This window comes from Mus caroli, chromosome 7, assembly GCF_900094665.2.
Source record: "Mus caroli chromosome 7, CAROLI_EIJ_v1.1, whole genome shotgun sequence".
In the NCBI taxonomy this organism is placed as follows: Eukaryota; Metazoa; Chordata; class Mammalia; order Rodentia; family Muridae; genus Mus; species Mus caroli.
In genome coordinates, this window is record NC_034576.1 from 77,838,917 (window position 1) to 77,850,451 (window position 11,535).

Genomic DNA, 11,535 nt, shown 5'->3' on the forward strand with positions numbered 1-11,535 from the left:
ACCATCTGGCCCTGGGCCTATAATTTTTGGGAGACTTCCAATGACTGTTTCTATTTTCTTAGGCAATATAGGTCTGTTTAAATTGTTTACCTGATCTTGATTTAACTTTGTTGTTTGGTGTCTATTAATAAAGTTATTCATTTCTTTTAGATTTTCCAATTTGATGGAGTACAGATTTTTAAAGTGTATCTTTATGATTCTCTGTTGTTATATCCCCTTTCCTTTCTGATTTTGTTAAATTGGATATTCTCTCTCTACCTTTTAGTTAGTTTAGATAAGGGTTTGTCTATCTTGTTGATTTTCTCAAGGAGCCAACTCTTTTGTTTCACTGGTTCTTTTTATTGTTCTCTGTATTTTATTGATTTCAGCCCTCAGTTTGATCATTTCTTTCCATCTATTCATCTTGGGTGTGCTTACGTCTTTTGTTCTAGAGGTTTCAGGTGTGCTGTTAATTTGCTAGTATGAGACCTCTGCAAAATGGTTTATGTAAGCACTTGGCTATGAACTTTCCTTTCATTGTGAACAGCTTTCATTGTGCCCCTAAAGTTTCAGTATGTTTCATTTTCATTTTCATTGAATTCTAGAATGTCTTTAAATTCTTTATTTATGTCAGAGGGGTCAGGATTCTTTAGAAGTATGCTTCCTGGTTGGTTGATTGTATTCCAGTAGATGACCCCATACCCATGCATATACAGGCTATCCTAATTGAACTAGATGAACTTGAAAAAAAAAGACATAAAGTTGGAAGGCAGTCATGGGAGTGGATCTGGGAGGAGTTAAGGGGAGGAGTGAAAGGGTAAATATGACCAAAATGTGCTGTGCATGTATAATATTTTCTGAGAATAAATAAGACAGACTTTATCATGACAAAAACAAAAGAACTCCATCCAAAAACAAAATCACTGCATGAACTGTATAAGGTCTTTCTAGGCAGCACAGTCACCTCCTGCCAGTGTTTCATATAGTGACCTTGTGACAGGCAGCAGCAGTTCCCACTATGTATTATCAAACATTAGCTTCAGGCTGGATCCCTCAGAGGATGCTGTTACTGCAGATTTGGGACCACTGGGATGTTACTGCTGTGAAAGACCCAGGGTTTTGAGTCCAGGCTGAATTAATCATTGGCAGGATTTCCCAAAAGAACAAACTCAGAAGCCAGTTCTTACTGGATCTACTCTCTGGCACAGTCCTGAGGAATTCTGCCCTCTCACATCTGAATACTACCCAAATTTTCTTATTTCTCCCTACCCTTTTATAATTACCTCTAAGTAGTCTAGTTTTTAAATACCTCTAATAAAAAGTTATTGGGAACTTTTTAAATCATTTTTTCTGGTAGCGGAACAGTAGCAACTCTCTGTGTTAATGTTATATTGTTTATGAAATTAGTTTATGTCATCCTTAAACCTCCTCCAAATTAGAGGGCATTATACCACATTTATGTAATATGTTATTTTTCACATGTTATTTAAGTATATCTCCATTATATCTTTATTAATCCAAGCTCCACCACTTAAAATCTCTTGACCTTAAACAACTTTTCAAACTCTTTGGACAAATTTGCATACTCACATTTCTCATGTGATAAGTTTGAGGATTGAAAAGGTATCCACCCATATGCATACAAACACACACACACACACACACACACACACACACACACACACACACACACATTCACGTACCCAGACAAAGAGAAGAGAGAGACAGAGTCCAAATGTAGTCATCCTTGCAAGTGTTTACTACTACTGCAAGTTGCTTAGGGAAAAGATCAATGTAAATAGATATTTTTCTCAGGGAATAGTTGTCTGAGAAAATAATTGATTTCTCTAAGAAACTAGATTCAATTAGTAATCGAAACTAACAGCTCATAGATTAAATATCTACAACATATTTCCTACAAAATGTAATGACTTGAGACTGGAGAGATGGCTCCATGGTTAAGAGAATTGCCTGCTCTTCCAGATAACCAAGGTTCTATGCCTAGCACCTCCATGCAGATCATAGCAATCTCCAGCCCCAGAGGATCTGAGGATATCATGCAGGCACATAGTAAGCAGATACACATGAAAACAGAGCAATCCAATACATAAGATTAATTAGTTAATTAGAAATAAATTCACTTAACTCACCAGAAGTAATGAAATCAATGTTTGCTCAGGAAATGGTTTATATATGGATATGTTTCTTGCTTTTATGCCTATTTTCATCTTCAGAACCCATGGCTCTCTTCCAAGGCCTTCCTCCCTCATCTGATCCCTCCATCAAGATTGATGTGATGTAATCCCTGTTAGTTAGGCCACCATCTACTGCAGGTCACCTACAGTGCAGGCATAGAAATCTTGGACCTTGATCCAAGAAAGTCAGCATCAGAATGCTTGCTGTGAGGTTGGGATCTCATGGCATATTTATAGTCCTGTCGTGGATTGCACACAAAGTCCATCATTACATGTTACTGTAAGAAGAAAATAGCTAGCATGGTGAGCGAATTATAGATAAAAGGAATAGAGGCAGCCCTGAGAGATAAGTTCTTGACTTGAGGGTCCTGAGACCTGGCCTTATGTGTGTGATTGGATTCTGTGATACACATCAGAGACATAAACTCACCCATGACATAAAATGTACTAGTGGTACATTGTCTCTCTTGTACCTAAGTGAGTCTGAACAATAACATGTCCAGTGACGTTAAGTGGTTCGCTGCCAAGGGTCATCACTCACTTGGTGAAACTGCAGCTTACTCAGAACCCTCTAATGAAAGTTCATGTTTACAAATGACAAATGAGAAATTCAGACAACTTTTATGCTGTTTATTTAAGATGTACTCATAAAAGATGTTCAGTTCTCAATATGAAAAACAAAATCAATGTGAAATTGCCAGAGGTCAAAGTCTGAATCATTAGCATGAAGAGAAGTTAACGAAGAGACAAGTTATCCAGGCATAGCCAAGCTTACCAACCATATCGGTTCTGAGATCCTGGCTTAAATATAAGAAAACAATGTATCAGCCTTCAGTGATTGCTACGGATTCAAGACTTATTCCAGTATATGGGAACATAGAACCAACTACTTCAATGAGAAATAAAGTGGGATGGAGAGCTAGCTCAGTGGTCTGTAATCTCTGCTTCACTGAAGGCTGAAATGGGAGAATAGAAAGTTCAAGGCCTTTTGAGTGACAGAGTGACTCAAGGTGAACCAGGGCAATTTACTGAAGCCCTCAAAAATGAAATGAAATTAAAGATATCTGGAACTCAGAGAAACTGTGACAGCGTGCAGACCTGCACAAGATCAAACCAGACGAAATCCCAGCATGTCGAAGGGGAGGTGGACACTAAGCCCCACCCCTAAACCAAAAGTTATCTGTAATTGATACCTTCTGGGAAAGACAACAACATCAATACACATACATACACACATACACAAAGCCCAAAATACTCCTTGAATTTTTTATTAGTTATTTTGTTTATTTACATTTCAAATGTTGTCCCCCCTCCTGGTCTCCCCTCTGCAACCCTCCATCCCATTCCCCTTCCTCTTTGCCTCTATGAGCGTGCTACCCCACCCACCCACCCATTCTTGCCTCACCGTTTTTTAAATTTTCTTGAGAAGTCTTAAGACCCATTCCTACTATCTTTATGTAGCAAGCAGAAGGTGAGCCTCTACATGTGGATAGGGATGAGGAAGTGCCATGGCCTGGCTTGGAGCTCTCAGCAAGGTGATGCAGCTCCCTGTATGGTCCCAAAGTCCAGTGGCTGCTTTTTGCATTGCCTAGAGCACTGTTGGATGCCGCCTGAACAGACCCTTCCTAGAACCAGTGAATCATAGTCTGCATTTAATGGTTTCTGTCTTATCCCCAAAGAAAATTTACCAAAACCAATCAGGAAGGCTAGCCATGCAGATCACAGTTATACTGAGCTGGCTGGTGGTGATACTGCTTTGAACGTCAGTGTGCAGAAAAGACAAGACATCCTGCCTGCCTCAGTGGGTGCGCTCTGCCTCACTGTCTCTCCTGACTGAACATCTGAGTTCTACACCAGCCTGCACGAGATAAAGCAAAGCCCTCACCTCGCCACCCCCTCCTAGGTTGTTTATGGCTGTCAGTCTCATGCCTGAGAAAGACTGTTGAGGCCAGAGCAGTCTCTCAGCTTCAGTGATGCTAAGTGCCCTGGCTCATTTATTCCCCCTTTGTTGCATCACTGCCTTCCCAAGTCTGACTGTAATTGATTCCTTTTAATTGACCTCTGTAAAGGTGTGAAGATACAGAATTTCCCACAAAGTAAGAAAAGAAAGAAAGAGAGTCTTTGCAAAGCCAGCCTTTGACCAAAAGACAGAGGAGATGCTAAGATGTTGGTTACGGGAGTTTTCCTTTTAATACAAAGACCACACCAAGAGACATATTTACTGATTTCAGTCAATTCAGGGATAAAATACTCACCATGTAACTCTGTTGGTATAGCCACTGAAGCAGGGAGAACAGAAGCAGTTTGTGAACTAACATGCATATAAGGGGCTACCAACTACCTTTTCACATTCGCTCATCCTGTAAGAGATCGCTTAGAACTGGAGCTGGAGCTCAGGGCTTTAGTGCTCAATCCACAGGTGCAAGGCCCTATGGTCAATCTCCACCACGGCAAGGTTGGTGGGGGCTCAATTGCTTTCAAAGTAAGACAATGAACTTTCTCTCTTTATCCCACCTGACAGTAGGGCCAGAGAGATGGCTGTGTGGCTAAGTGTTCACTGCTCTTGCAGAGTAATGGGTTCAGCTCCCAGCACCCACATAGCATCTCACAACTGTCTGTAAATGTCAATACCAGGGAGTCCCATACCCTTTACAGGCCTCCATGGATTCCTGCAGCCTCATGATGCACATGAACTTATGAAGGAGCACACACCTATACACATAAATTGGAATAAATACTTACAATAATAAGAATAAGCTAAGATAGTGTTAACATTTATCTGAAAGATGGACCTTCTTGCTCCATCATTCTATTTCTCAATAAAACAGGTATAAAAGGAAGCAGTGGCTGATCCTGTCCTGAGGAGTTGGGGAAAGGAGGTTTAGAGAAGATAGATGCAAGTCAGCCTTAGAAAGGAAACCATATGGTGGGAAAAGGAACACGAGAAAAGTCAGAAGACCGCAGCAGCCATGTGAATCCAGAGGGGCTGAGGGTAAGGAGCAGACTTGGAGACAGGCTGGCCCAGGTTGTTCATACCAAGAATCAAGTAAGATACCCCTGGGAAGCATTTTCTAAATTGTAACATGAATGTGTCCCTGTTCATTACTGCTTCTTCCCTCTTTTCCCCTAATCTACTTAAGTGGTACAGAGAACGCCAAATTCCTCCATCGTAATCTTGCAAAGTGATCACCAGAAGCCTTCAGAGCTATAACCACAGATCTTCGATTTTCTTCTCTTAAAAATCAAAGATAATCATCACAATTTATAAAAGACTTTAGAGAAATTAGAGAAAATTTGTTTTTAAAATGTCTGCCAAATTTCAGGTGGTCAATAAATGATAGCTATGGATATGTTTTTATTGGGTATAATGCATCTTCCGGTGTAACACTTTCTGATATATAGGGGGCATTAATAAATGTGGTCACATCTCCCATGGGTGAAGAGGGAAGTTTCTTGGTTAGCATTACTTTAGAAGGATTGAGAATACCACCAATAATTGGTCTCATCTGAAATTCCAAGCTTTAGAAAAAAATTCAGTAGCTGTTTTAGGCAAAATATTTCTGTGGTATGAAGATGTTATAGAACTACACACACATACACACACACACACATACACACACACACACTAAGGTATTTTCCACAGCAGGGTTATGAAGGGAGGTGAGCAGGGGTCTCAGTATCAGTAGCTACAATCCAATGTACAACTCTATATGCTACAACATTCATTGTACCATCTCATTTAGTCCATGGTCATTGAGGTCTTATAATAAGAGACCCATTTACACGATGCTTTCTGTCACAAACTACTTCAAGCACTTTACATGGCTTCTTGATTCTCCTTTTTTCTTAAAAAAAAAGTGATTTTTAAATTAGGTTTATGTATATGGAGTGGGGAAACTCTGTGTGTGTGTGTGTGTGTGTGTGTGTGTGTGTGTGTGTGTGGATCAAACAACAACTTTCAGAAGTCAGTTCTTTCCACCATGAGGGCTCTGAGGCTGAACTTAGGGTGTCAGGTTTGATGGAAAAGGCCTTTACCAACTGAGCCAGCTCACTGGCCACAAATAGAAATTTATTTCCACCCAGAGTCCTTTCCCAAGTGCGATAAACATGAAAGCTACTACACTACAGAAACCTGATACTCTTTCGAAGCTCGAACAAGCCTATGAAGTCAGACGATTTGCTGAAACTGACAACTCCAAAGTGACTAAGCCAAGTATCAAGACCTTCCATTTAGAAACCCTCCCTGGGTATATGGAGTGAGGCATGAAGACACATTTCATGTGGACCTAGAAAGACGTCTGCCCTATTTGCTTTCTGTTGTGGTGGTGAAACACTGGCCAAAACAACTTGAGGAAAAAAGAGGCTTATTGACGTATAGGTTATACACAGCCTATCATTAAGGAAAGCCAAGGCAGGAACTGAGGCAGAGACCATGGAGGAATGTTAGTTACAGGCTCGATCTTCTGACTAATGTTCATACAACCCAGGACCACCTTCCCAAGGGTGGCACCATTCGAAATAGACAGGACCTTCCCACAATAATCAGGAATCAAAAAATACACCCCTAGGCAAGCGCACAGACAGGCCTATCTGATGACGTCTCCCTTCCCAGATGATTTTAATTTGTGTTAAGGTGATCCAAACCAAACAAAACAATGATCACCCAAAAGGATGAATATAGATCATTCTCTGAGATTTTTCCAATCCAGATATCCCTATAAAGTCAAATCGTTATACAGTTATTGCTGGAGAATCAAATATTATGTAATAGAGAAGTAAAATTCACAGGGGCCCAAGGAGTCCCAAACTCTTCTTAGACACCTGTAAACAAAAGTGCTTTCTTCCCTACCAAAACTGAAGTTCTCAATTGACATGATGGACCCTCTCCAGTCTAGCTATGGAACTAGGCCCAGCACTCAGGCACTTGCTGTGTGACACACACACAACCCCAAGAGAGAAACAGCTCCCTGAAGAGCCTGCCCTAACAAGTAAATCTGCCCATGTGGTGGAACTCATCCACCACAGACTGCCCTTGAATCTTCAGTAAACCAGCTTAAGCTCTCTTCATCTATGATTTAAATTTTAATAAATGGACTTAAATGGCTCCATCAGATCCACTAAGCCACGGCTTTAGTTCCATGTCTCACTAAAACAATTTCAGACCACAAAGTCCGGTCAGTAGGGTTGGACCCTGGTGCAATGTATGACTGTCACTGACAGAGCAGATGGCTGTATTCCCTCTCCTGGGGCAGCAGTCACACTAATATAGCACACAGGACTTTATTGCTTTTCTACAACAGTTGCTTGACTTTTCAGAGAAGAGAGGATTTATGGGAGCTTGAGAGCCCCTGGGCCCCAAATCTTCCCTGTCATCACTCAGCAGGACACCAGCTCAGATAATGGATACTCGGGCAGCAGGCTTCAAACCCTCTCCATGAAAACAGTAACCTGTGAAACTGTGAAGAGGCAAATTGGCTCACAACCACAAGGAACAAACAAGGGAAAAGAAGGCAGATGATGTTTTGATGTGAGAAAAATTTAAATATCAAAATCCAGAATGGCTTTACACCCTGAATGCAAAGGTATTTATGAAACTGGAACTAATTGAGTCCCTAATGGGAACATGTAGGTGCAGTGAGTGAAATTCCATTACGCACAAGTGTACTGGAGAGAAAGGCTTTGAAAATTGCAGTGTACCTTTTCTATTTTATCAGTTTAGTAATATCATTTAGGAGTTTGAACATCAAAGAACCATATTATCCATGATAGCTTTTGTAAAGAAAGGAAGTTAATAGCCAATGATTATATATGAGATGTCAAGGGATGTACCTACAATGTTACAATTAGCCCTCACAACAAAATTACAAGGTGGATAGCTCTATCTCCCTTTTCTTCCTCATATAACAAAAGGGAAATTGCTAACAGATGACAACAATAAATCATGTCCCAGGTCTTAACTCCTTCTGCAGCAATAGGATTGAACATCTATAACCTGTTCCTGAGACTAGCCCGTCCTTCTTTGACTCTGAGATTAGCTAGCATGCTTGGGCTCCTCGGATGTTAGCAGATGGGAAGGCAACAGATATGTGGAATGTGCTTTTGCAGGTGAATCTACAGTCTTACCCCTCTGGCTTCACCAATCCGGTCTTCTGGTCACAAAATACTCAGGAGTTAGAGCTACCCCCTCTGACTGAAGTGTAGTTAATCCTATCTACACCTACCCCTCACCCCCATCCCAGATGTGCCTAGTTTCATCCTGTCCCATAGAATTATGAGGTAAACTGATCCTTACAGTGTTTGAGGAGGTAACGTTTTGTTTTTAATTGACAACTAGCTAACTAGTTCATTGGGCACGATGTCATGTTTCATCTACACATCTACTGTGTAATGATCAAATTATGGCAATTTGATCATACCATAACTCAACATCAACAACATACCAAGTCAAACATTTATCATGTCTTTGTGAAAGAATATTCAAAGCCCTCTCTTCTACCTCTTTTGAAACTACAGTACATAATTGCTGATCAGAGTCAACCTACCCTACCATGTAACAGAACTTCAGAATTTAGTCTTTCTACTTGACCATGATTCTGTTCCCAGTGAGCAACCTCTCCCTTTACATCCATTCCCCATCCTTTATGTCTTTTGTTTCTATTGTTAAGATAAAATGACATGACCCAAAACAACTTGGGGGCAAGGGGTTGGCTTAAACTTCTCAACACTGAGGGAAGTCATTGCAGGAAATCAAGCAGCCTGGGAACCTGGAGGCAGGAACTGATGTAAAGGCCATAAAGAAAGCTGTTTATTTGCTTGTTCTCTGTGGCTTGCTCAGTCTGCTTTCTTAGAAAGTTTAGGGCCAGTGGTGGCACTGTTCCCAATGGGCTGAGTCCTCCCATACCTAACACTAATTAAGAAAATTTCCCACAGAGTTACCTACAGGACAACCTTATAGAGTAATAGTTCTCAAATGCTACAACCCTTTAATATACTTCCTCATGTTGTGGTGAGCCCCAACCATAAAATTATTTTCATTGATACTTCATAACTATAATTTTGCTGCTGTTATAAATCATAATGTAAATCTCTGTGTTTTTCTATGGTCTTAGATGAGCTCTGATAGCTTGAGAAACCCTTATAGCAAGATGGTTGGGATCTGGTATCAAAGGGATGCATAAAGGCCCACCTAAGTATATTTAAAGTGTGGCAAATTGTAATTAACTAAGAAGAATATTGAATGAGTTAATCTTTGTCATCCTTTGTTTTCCTATCAAGATCCTCCCTCTAAACTGTACTAGTCCCTACCCTAAAAATAATAAGGCTGTTAGACTAATGCAAGACAAGTTTTGCCATAAATGTTTAAAATTGAGTTCAATGTGATTAGAATAAAATAGATTTTACAATGTAACATCTTCTATTAAACAGAGTAGAATCACTATTACCAGAAATCCTAGCAGGAAGATGGTTGCAGTCCATATAAGCAGTAAAATAGCCTTCTCTATTTTATATGTAATGGCTAAGTAATTATTTGCTTATTTTTGAATAAGCAGGGAGAAGCAGAGAAGCCACACTAAACTATCATGTTAATCACATCAACCTGGGTGGGAAGCACAGCTGTAGAGTTTATACAGATCCAGCTTGGCCTAGCCATAGCCATTGTGGCCCCCATAGGTTCATAAGGAGTGGCATTATTGGAGGTGTGGCCTTGTTGGTGTAGATGTGGCCTTGTTGGTGTCAATGTGGCCTTGTTGGAGGGAGTGTGCCACAGAGGATGGGCTTTGAAGGTTCAGGAGCTCAAGCCAGGTCTGTCTAATAGCTCACGGTCTCATCTTGCTGCCCATGGATCCAGATGTAGAATTATTAACTACCTCTCCAGCACTATGTCTGCCTGAATGCTACCATGATCCCCACCATCATGACAACAGACTAAACCTCTGAAACTGGAAGCGAGCCCTAATCGAATGTTTTCCTTTATCAGAATTGCTGTGGTTGTGGCATCTATTCACAGCAATACAACCCTGAGACAGCCACCTTGAGATGTGACTGTGAAAACTGCCCAGAGGTAACTGTGTAATCCTGGCTCTGCCTATTTCTTCAGTTCACATACCCTTGCATTGTGCTCTCACACACTAGGACTGGGTGAGTTTTTTCCAGAACAGGGAAGAAAACTTATCATCATTTAGTTAGCAGATCTTTATAATGCTTCAACTGTTCAACTGTTAGCATCTTCTTCAATCGCTTCAATCAGCCATTCTGTATTTTAATACCTCTCTGCTTCCTTCGGATTCTCCCAGAGTAGCATGAACTCCCATGACTGTCTGAGGCCCTGTTCATCTTTATTCTTTTTCTCTCAAATCTTGCTTCATAGTCTCTACTGATGAACCCTTTATTTGGGTGATTCGCGTTTTCTTCCAAGATAGATCAAATCTCAAGCCTCCTCTGGTAAATGTTTTATTTGATATATGTATTTTCCAATTCCATTCGGCTCTGTTGTATAATGTATATTTTGTGTTAATATTCTTTATTTGATGTACCATTGACATCCTACCTTCCTTCACATCCAAAAGTCATGCTATACAATAGTCTTCTGTGGTCAGAATATGGTATCTGAGCCTGGGAAGAGAGTCTGTTTGAAAAAGTCCTCCCCTGTAAGCACAAGGAGCTGAGTTCAATCCATAGAACTCATATTAAAGCAAAGCAAAACAACAACAACAACAACAACAACAACAACAAAAAAAAAAACAGCTGTGCACATTGTAACCTTACTGCCGTGAAGGGGAATACAGACGGATCGCTGAGGCTTCCTGGCCAACCAGCCTGACTACTTGTCAATAGAGAAATAAAATCAGGTCAATAAAGAAAATTTGACTCAAAAAATCATCATCATCATAATAAAGGAAAATAGCCCTTACAAACAATATCCATAGTTTGTGTATGACCTCAGCATGCTGGTTTGCCTCTGTTCATATTTAGACACACATACATACCCACATATATGGCAGCTGATCTGTCTCACAAACGTTGTTTACATCTCTCTGACTTCTAACACATGGAGAAATGTTTTCCTGGGATGTTTTTGGCACATGTATTTATTTTCAGAAGTTAATAGTATCTCAAAAATAGTGCTAGTTTATAACTCAAGTGTACCTTTCATTTGTCTGGCCATTTGGAAAAGCTACATCTATGTGGCTTCTTGGAATCAAGCAAACAGTATTTATAAAGCTAACATACTATACACAATGATTTACAGAAACAACATATAATTTTCTAGCCATTAAATTTTATGGAAAAGCAGCTTATCTAAACTGCCATGTAGGGAACCTTCCTTCTTGTACCTTCTAATTTCCTGAAGGAAACTAAA